Source organism: Vombatus ursinus, unplaced genomic scaffold (genome assembly GCF_900497805.2).
Source record: "Vombatus ursinus unplaced genomic scaffold, bare-nosed wombat genome assembly UNPS02014833.1, whole genome shotgun sequence".
Lineage (NCBI taxonomy): Eukaryota > Metazoa > Chordata > Mammalia > Diprotodontia > Vombatidae > Vombatus > Vombatus ursinus.
The window spans coordinates 4,469,550-4,479,672 of NW_020954611.1; positions in this window are offsets into that span (position 1 = coordinate 4,469,550).

A 10,123-nucleotide genomic window follows, 5' to 3' on the forward strand; every position below is an offset into this window, starting at 1 on the left:
ACAGGGCTGAACTTGGAGTCAGGAGAGACCTGGGTTCAAACCCCCCCTTCTTTCACCTCTTCCAATTAGATTTGGTACTTTGTTTAATTCACTTGACCTCTCTCAGCCTCAGTTTCCTCATCTGTACAATGTGAATGGGTAAGCACTATATTTTTTACAGCTTAACTTAGAGGTATCTATAGAGTATATCTATAAGTTCTCAAGCCCCATTTCTTCTTATGGTACTTCTTTCAGTCGATCAATAAGCACTTATTAACATATATAAAAAACATTCTAATCATTTATTAAGCACCTACTATCTTCCAGGCACTATGCTAAGTGCTTACACACACAAACACACTCACAACCTCACATTCATGGCTCATGATAAGAGAGGAAGGGTCACTCTAAGCTTGTTAAGAATCACAAGAGATGAGATTTAGCCCAGCCTGTTTGAGGATGGGGCCCAGGGTTTTAATCCACTATCTAAAACAGGCAAGACCCCAAACTGGTGCTGCCATTGACTTATACTTGAATTCATTTCATCTTTATTTTATGACAACTGTACCTGAAAATCACCATGTCCAAAATATGACAAGGATCACCTCTGAGCAGGCTCATCATTTTAATAATCAGCCATTTAGTGACATGTCTAGCCTAGTTTAATGACTGAATCTGTAAAAGTATGACCTCAAGCACTGGTTAACTTTTAAAATAGCTGTGCCCACTGCATGACACAGCCAACAGGAAGCCATTAGAGCTGCAGCAATTACCATTTACATCCATTGACGAAGTCCCTATTTTATTTTAATCTGCTTAAGTGCATTTTCTGCACGAGGTTAAAATATAAATCCCTTTTCCTGAACAAGACTGGTTTTCTGGCTGACTTGAGAGCACAATTTACAGCTGATTTAATTTGTTCTTCACAAACATTCCTAATGACATTACCCCGGTGCATATACTGACTGCCTCCTCTTATTCCATTAACTCCCAAATCGGGTTTAAAGACCATATTGATGCTAGATGTTATTATGGGTGATTATCAAAACAACAGACAATGGGGCAAAGTGTTTACTAACTGGTTTATATATAATTTCTGTAATAACTACAACAGATGGTAATGCTACAAACAATAAATCAGGCTTTTCGCTGCTGAAATAAATTGGCAACCTGCAGCACAGAAATGGTGTATGTAACTGTATACAGATGCTTCAGTCATCAACTATATTGTTCATCTTATTAGGAAATGAGTCTGTTGCTACTATTTCAGGTAATCTCTCCATTTGCAATTGCGAAGGTAGATTTTTCAATTAACATGGTTTTTAACTGCTAAACTGGTATAAGTATATTTTTACCTTTAATTACTGATAGAGTTACAACATTCATTGGCAAAACTGAGGATATGTGTGTGTGTATGTGTGTTTCTCTCTGTGTGTTATTTGTCATAATTTATAGCTTCTTCTGCTCAAGTCATATTTCCATTATGTGAGGATGTTTCCCTTCCTGAATATTCTTCTGTTGGCAAGGTCAGGATTCTTGGGCATGAAGTAAGAGGCTAATCCAATGGCATTTAGGTATCTGAGTGCTAGGTACAGTAAAAGACTGCTCAAAAATGATAATTAATGCCATTTATTACTGTCAGTAGCCTTTAGCAAGACACAAATCTCCTTGTCCCAAGAGGAGATGTCCTGTGGCTCTTTGCTTTGGTATCAGCTGTTCTTATCAATAGCAAGAGATCAAAATGGACAGTAAACCACCCCCACCCCTGCCAAATATTTTAATGTCATCTCTTCCTACAGAAATGAAAAACAGAACCAAACCAAACCAAACTGCCAAGGAGTCTTGTAAAGAACTATTCTTAGCAACTTTTTTCAATTATCTCCAATGTGAGTCCTTCTGCTTGGCATTCTCTCAAAGGACTGTCTTTTACTGTATGATTACCCTTGTTCTTGACATTCCCCTCTACCTTGAATGCTCCCTTTCCCCTCTTCCCATTGTTGCCCTTATTCCATTCCCATGACCCTCTTTTTCATTTGTCAAAATTCAATCATCTTTTAAAGTTAAGCTCATATGCCATCTCCTCCATGAAGTGTTTTCTGCTTTCCTCAATTAGATATGATTTTTCCCTCCTTTGAATTCTTATCAGATTTCATTTCTTTTGGGCACCTCCTATGATGATGATGATGATGATAATGATGATGATTGATGGTGGTGGTGGTGTTGGTATTAATTTATATTGTCATTTAAACTGAGTGAGGAAATGACAGTATGGAAATTCCCTTCACCAATGAAGATTAGCAACTCATTGATTATTAAATGAATCACAAAACTTTAGAGTTGGAAGGGAACTCGGGGGTCATATAGTTCAACCTGTACTCCCTAAAAATACTGTGGTTGTCATCATCATCATCATTTGTCAGATCTAGATGATAATAATGATGATGACAATGATGATTACTATTGCTAATCTTGATGACAATATTCTTTTGATGGTAAGAGTGATCACTGAGCTCCCTCCCCACTCTAAAATTTTGTGGTTCTTTTAAATGAGTGGCTTATCTGCATGGGTGGAGGGGACTTCCACACTGGGAATTTCCCACTCAAATTAAAGCACAGGTTAGGGCCCATCATCATCATCTTCTTCTTCTAGTTCTTCTTCTTCTGGAATAAGTTGAACTTATGATCTTAGAGATTTGCCTAGGCTATTGAAAGGTTAGGTGATTTGCCTGTTGTCACATATCCAGGATATATCAGAGACAGAACTGGAATCCAGATCTTCCTGACTCAAAGCCTACCCTTTATCCACTAAACCACGCTGTGTACCATTTCTACCACCTCTCCCAATCTTTATACTTATCTCAAAACCTAAAACAAACTTTGCACATAGTAGGTACTCAATATCCATTGGCATTTTCTTAGGCCCTTCCTTCTTTACCTTTCTATAGTTTTAAAACTGTTGACCATTCCTTCCTCCTGAATTTTTTTCCTATCTGGATTTTTGGGAATCTGCTCTCTCCTGGCTTGCCTCATATCTAACTGACTAATCCTTTTAACTTTTTTTTTTGCTGTACTACCTTCCATGCCCCATCCCTTATGCACGAGTGCACCTTAGGCCTCTGTTTTACATCCTTTTCTCTTCTCTCAAAAATACTTTCTTTATCTGTTTTGGTCTCTGATTTTGTCAATTCCCATTGGATTAAATTATCATTTCTATACAGATGATTCTCAGATCTTCGTCTACAGTCCTAATTCCTCACCTGAGTTATAGCTGTAGCATGCGTAAAAAATATTCTAATTCTTCTCTCTTCTTGGGTTGGGGATGACTTGTTCACCCCATCTGCACCTACATTAGTAGGGTAGGGTGCTTCCCTAGATAGAGGTGGTCACATGACTACAAGTCACCTTAAGGGTTCTAGGGGTAACTCTGGTGGGGGAGGAGACATTTATTTGCTACCCATTACTGTAACTACTGAGGCCTAACAGTATGGTTCCCATTTAAACAAATTTGCTGATATGACACCATTAACTTTTAAATCATGAAACATTAAATAATAAAAGGCAAACCATTAGTAATCATAACATAGGAGTTTACCCATAAACCTAGGTCACACTCTCCCACCAATGTACACTGTGTATATGTGGGAGACAGGGCACAGACTTACAGAAACTTAGCATTGAGGCACATGAGTAGGGAAACCCATGTGCCTGAGACAATTCACAATTCCAGACTGCAGACCTTGTGGTCCTTAGTCTCTTGAGGACATAGGCTACAGAGTTGTATGTGGCAGTGTATCCTTATAATACTTGCTTCTGGGGAGAGTAAGACTGGTGGATAGCTTGAGCTCAGGAATTCTGAGCTGTGGTAGAGCCAAGCTGATAAGGTATCCATACTAAGTCTAGTAACCAATGTGGTGAGTCCCTGAGAGCAGGGGGCCCCCAGAGTGGCTAAGGAGGAGTGAAACAGCATAAGTTGGAAACAGCAGGTCAAAGATCCTATGCTAGTCTCTAGTGATGTCAATGACTTTTGCATTTCCAGACTGGGCAAGACAGGAAAACACCATATTAAAAAAGCAGGGTGGGGGAGGAGGGTTTCTACTTTGTGTCATCTGTTGGGTGGTACTTCTACTCTTCTGGGCCTCTCTGATCTCTTGATGGACAAAATCACTTCTGTGCTACTCTTGGGCCACTGAAGTACTATTAAGCTCTTTTAGCAAATAGTGGCCTCAAGCCTTAGATCTGAAGAACTTCCCTTGACTGATTGCAGAGGCAGCATTGTATTTTTTCAGTATTTACTGACCAAATCCTTCTCACTTTTCTTTGCTATAATTTCATCCATGTCCTGTTTTTTTCCCCAAAAGTCTTTCCCTTAAACCTGGGATCTAAAAAGCTAATTAGGTCTTTTCTCTAATCTGTGTTGGGTTTCTCACTCTTGAACCTTAGAAGGAAGTAAAAGGTACAAAAATATTTATAACAGCTCTTTTTGTGGTGGCTAAGAACTGGAAATTGAGGGGATGTCTATCAATTGTGGAATGGCTGACCCAGTTGTGATACATGAATGTAATAGAATACTATTGTTCTATAAGAAATGATGAGCAGGTGGATTTCAGAAAAACCTGGAAAGACTTACATGAACTGATGCTGAGTGAAATGAGCAGAACCAGGAGAACATTGCACACAGTAATAGCAACATTGTGCAATGACTAACTTTGATAGACTTATCTCTTCTTAGCAATGGAAGGATCTAAGATAACTCTAAAAGACTCATGATAGAAAATGCTATCCACATCCAGAAAAAGAACTATGGAGTCTGAATGCAGATGGAAGCATACTATGTGCTCTCTCTCTTTTTTGTTTGTTTGTTTCTTCTTTCTCATGGTTTCTCCCATTGGTTCTAATTCTTATTTATAATATGACTAATGTGAAAATAAAAAAGAAGGAAGTAAAGGGCAATGTAGACAATTCTCTGAGGATTTTCCCCTCTCTCAGATTATAGATGAAAATAGACAATAAGGTACCCATTTGTAGAGCTAGTCAGATCTTCAAACAGCAGAAGATTCTGCTTTCCCAATCAACTCCCAGCTCCAGAGCTTTCACACAGTCAGATCAGCTCCATCACCAATCACAGAACCTGTCTGTCTCTAATCAGTGGGCTAGTCTCCTGTTAGCTCCCTTGGTCCTCTTTTTTCTGTGCTCTGGATTTTGATGTTTAAGCTTCTATACACAGAATCTCTCGTTGTATTCTCCCTTCTAATTCCCTAGCTTCTCATATGGCTTCTCACTTGACTCTCTTGGCTCAAATAAGAGTTTGTTCATGTGTAGTGACTTACTTCTATCTTAGGTTAAAATTCCCCAAATCTACATTTCTATGAGAAATGACAAAAATAGTCAATATACAGTTTCCCCACAGTTTTCAAACAGTTCTTTAATTCAGGATTTCTCAGCAGTAAACTTCAAAGTCCCTATAAGGTAGCTTCTGAGAAACAACACACTATCTATCACTCAGTACTTTTGCCTTAGAAAAGGTCTGGGCTGCTTTTCTCTCAGGTTCTCTCAGAACTTTTTGTGTTTCTCCTCAGTTTTCTTGTGTTAGTGTGCCTTACACAAATGTCCCTTTTATCACCTTTCAGTAAATAAAATATCCACATCAGAAAAAGGCAGTACCTTATATAGTAATATATCTTTCCATTGGACATATTCCTTGGATGTCCCTACACATCTTCATCTCAATACGATTGAATTAGTACTTATTTTACAATTGAAATCCACCCCCTCTTCCTATTTTTCCCATTTCTCTTAAGGGTTCTACCATCTTTTCAGCATGACCCATGTTCATAACTACAGAACCATTCTCTTCAGTTGCCTTCACCCTGCTTCTCATTTTTCTATTTTTTGTCTATCTTCTGCACAGCCACTAAAGAGATATTACTAAAACATGGTTTGGACCACGTAACCCCTCTGCTCAAGAAGCTAATCCCCCATTACCTCAAGGATCAAACCTTTAACATTTAAAGTCTTTATGATCTGACTCTAGCCTCTCTTTTTTCCTTAATAGTATTTCCTTAATAGTTTTTTTTTCCAATTACATGTCAAGATAGTTTTCAACATTCATTTTTTTAAATTTTGAGTTCCAAATTTTTCTTCTTTCTTTTTTCCTCCACTCCCCAATACAGCATGCAATCTGATATCATCCATACACATACAATCATATTAAACATATTTCCACATTAGTCATATTGTGAAAGAAGAATCAGAACAAAAGGGAAAAACCATGAGAAAGAAAAAACAAAAAACAAAAAAAAGTGGAAACAGTATGCTTTGATGTGCATTCAGACTCCATAGATCTTTCTCTAGATATGGTTATCATTTTCCATCACAAGTCTTTTGTACTTGTCTTGGATCATTGTACTGCTGAGAAGAGCTAAGTTTATCATGGTTAATCATTGCACAATGTTGTTTAGCCTCTGTTTCTCTACTGATTTCATACTACTCCCTCTTACACACTCCACTCTCTAGTCAAACTGGCATTCTTGTTGTTACCTATGGTCTGTCTTTTGATTCCTTACCTTTGCATAAGCTGTCTCCAAGGCCTAGAATGTACCTCCCCTCATCTTTGACTCTTTAAATCCCTTGCTTCTTTCAAGGCACAGCTCAGGTGCCATCTTCTAGCTCAGTCCTTTTCAGATCCCCTAGTTGGCAATACTTAGTAACACTCTTCAAATTATTTTGTGTTCCCTTTGTGGTGTTTCTGTGTATGTGTATGTGTGTATGTGTGTGTGTGTACTTACATAGTATTTACTTATCTGTGTACTTGTATTTCTTCCTTGGATGCAATGATTATTTCTTTTGGATCTTTGGTGCCTAGCACAGTGCTTGGCATATTTTGTTGTTGTTGTTGTTGTTGTTGTTGTTCAGTTGTATCTGACTCTTCATGATCCCATTTGAGGTTTTCTTGGCAAAGACACTGGAGAGGTTTGCCATTTCCTTCTCCAGTTCATTTTATAGATGAGGAAACTGAGGCAAAAGTAGGCACTTAATAAAGTCTTGCTGAATTTGATTGATTAATTGATGTGAGCAAAATGTAAATGTAAATACCTCCTCTGATTTAGTGGAGGTGGAAGAAATATTATTTCAGTAACTTTTAAGACACTTTTTTGGGGGGCACATCAATACCAAAAAGCTACTTAGCAATTCTCTTCATTTTCTGTGGATAAGAAGGGATTTAGATCTGACCCATCCCTACTGCCATCTACGGCTTGACTCGGACAGTCATTCTCCCATCTCTCCCACCACCAACTTAGTTTCTCCAATAGTTGTTCTTCTTAAAATTTAGCATGAATTTTTCAGAGCTAGAAGGAATCTCAGAAGATATCAAGTCTAGGCCAGATAAAAAAATTGCCTCTACAACATTCCTGCTAAGTAGTCATCCAACTCCACTCAAAGGCTGAGTGACCCATCTTCCCAACTAGATCATAAACTCCCCGGGGGTAGGAACCCTGATGATTTTGTACTTATTTGTGTTTCTATAAGGACTAGAAGGTGGTAAGTGTTCAATGAATATTAGTGTATTTGGTGTGACAAATGCACTGTGGAGATTATAACAGTACCCTCAGTCCATTGGGAATCAGCATGGCCCAAGGGGTTCAGCAAATCTGTGTGCTTTGCCTAGGAATAGCAACTTGAGTCTAAAGGTCTGACAGACTGGGATTCAGATGTTTGGACAATGCTGTCAATCAATACAAAGCAGGAAAAGAGCAAGCACTCCATGCAAGGCTGTGGGAGCTCCCTTGATCCTCTGCAGGTAGAAACTGGACAGTACACTTGTAGGGCTGGGCTTTGTATCCTCTCTTCCCTCAGGCCCCAGAAGGGACAATAAGTGATAAAGCTCAATTGAATTATAGCCAGTCGCTTGCTCTCCTATAATTAAGGTTGTGTCAGCATTTCCATTATAAACCTCTATTAAAAATTTAAGTTCAGATCCTAGTTTTGGTAGGGAATTTGATTAAGTTTTATAGTGATATAATAGCACATAGCAACTAGTAAGTGATAAAAATTGGAAACTCCGGAGTCTGTGTAAGGTATGTGAAATATGGGATGCCTTGTTTTTAATCAATATCATGAAAATGTTTTAAAACTCTGGAATGTAGGGCATACTGCTGGGATTGTTGTACACCCTGGCAGAGGGGGTGTAAAGATTTATTCTTGTTATTTTGAAGACTTGAGAAAGAGGAAGAAGAGGAAATCTGCCTGGGGCTTGTTCCTACTCAAGCCCGCTCCATCCTCTACCCCACCCCCCAATCTTCTTCAGTAACCTTCCCCTTCAGGGTTCTAAGAAGGCAATAGATGATCACACCACAGTGCCTTTTAGAAAGGGGCAATTAATTGTCCTTTCCCTGTAATTTTCTGCATGGAGATCTCTTTCTTACATTCCCTCTGTTCTTTCCCTCTGACCCTGGAGGTTGCCTTCCATCTCTCCAGCAGCTGGCCTTTCCTTTACCTGTACAATATAGTGCTATTCAGTTAGTTGACTGGTCTGAGAAAACCATTCTTGTTTTCAACTGTGACTGCTTTCAGTTCTTCTGTAAAAAGGGGATGGGGGTAGGGAATCCCTAGCACCTTTGTTGTGGACCCCCTTGGCAGACCAGTGAAGCCAGTGGACACCTCAGAATAATGATTTTAAATGCAGAAAATTAAAAACATAGCATTACAAAAGAAAATAATTATGTTGAAATAAAGTTATTGCAATAATCACAGATGAAGGGTGATGAGGGAGCCTGAATTATAGTAGTTGTGGTGCTAGGAGGGAGAGAGAAAGATGCAAGAGATGTTGAGGAGAGAGAATCAACACATTTGGTGACTGATTAGAAGGGAAAGGTGCCCTCAATAGTAATAGGGAAGTTGGAGGAGGGGTAGATGTAGAAGGAAAGGTAAGCATCCTCACATACGCCACTCAAACAAGGACAATTTAAGGAGATCAGGAGGTAATACCCTTCACCTTCCCTTTAGAGCCTAGATCAGTCCCAGGGACAGATGGACTGGAATGACTGTAGTTTCTGGTCTGGGGCTGGACAGAGAACAGTCCATAGTAAGGGTTAATCTGACTCAAGGGAGTATTTATGACTGGTGGACATCCTGTCTGAAATAGGAATGTTGATCAACTGGATACAAAATGTTGCATTAAAAAGAACATTCTATTTTTCCTCATCAATTAATAAAAGTAAGGGGTTTGGGTTTGATAATCTCTGTGTTCCTTCCAGGTCTAATCAATGGAAATTTATGAAATGGTTTCCTCTTTTTTCTATTAATAAATTTATTTAATTTTAGTTTTTTACTTCCCCATCTCACCCCTCCCCCACCCCAAAATGGCATGCATTCTGAATACCCCTTCCCCTAGTCTGCCTTCCCTTCTATCTCTCCCCCCCCTTATGCCCTTCCCCTTCTATTTTCCTGTAGGGCAGGATAGATTTCTGTACCCCGTTTCCTGCATTTCTTATTTCCCAGTTGCATGTAAAAACATTTTTTAAAACATGTGTTTTTTAAAAACTTTGGGTTCCAAATTTTCTGCCTTCCTCCCTCCTCACCCGCCCTCATTGAAAAGGCAAGCAACTCAATACAGGTTATACATGTGCAGTTATGCAAAACACTTCCATATTAGACATGCTGTGCAAAACCAACCCTATTTCCCTTAATCCTATCCTGCCCCCCCATTTATTCTATTCTTTCTTTTGACCCTGTCCCTCCTCAGAAGTATTTGCTTCTGATTACCCCCTTTCCCAGTCTGCCCTCCTCTCTATCATCCCCCTACTCTCTTGTCCCCTTCACCCTCTATTTTCCTGTAGGGTAAGACAGATTTCCATACCCAATTGAGTGTGTATGTTATTCCCTCTTTGAGTCAAATCCTATGAGAATAAGATTCACTCATTCCCTCTCACCTTCCCCCGTTTCCCCTCCACTGTAAGAGCCTTTTCTTTTCTATTTTTTTGTGAGATAATTTACCCCATTCTACCTCTCCCTTTCTCCTTCTCCTGGTATAATCTTCTCTCACCCCTTAATTTTATTTTCCAGTTATGACTCCTTCATCTTCAACTCACCCTGTGCCCTCTATCTATCTATCTATCTATCTATCTATCTATCTATCTATCTATCT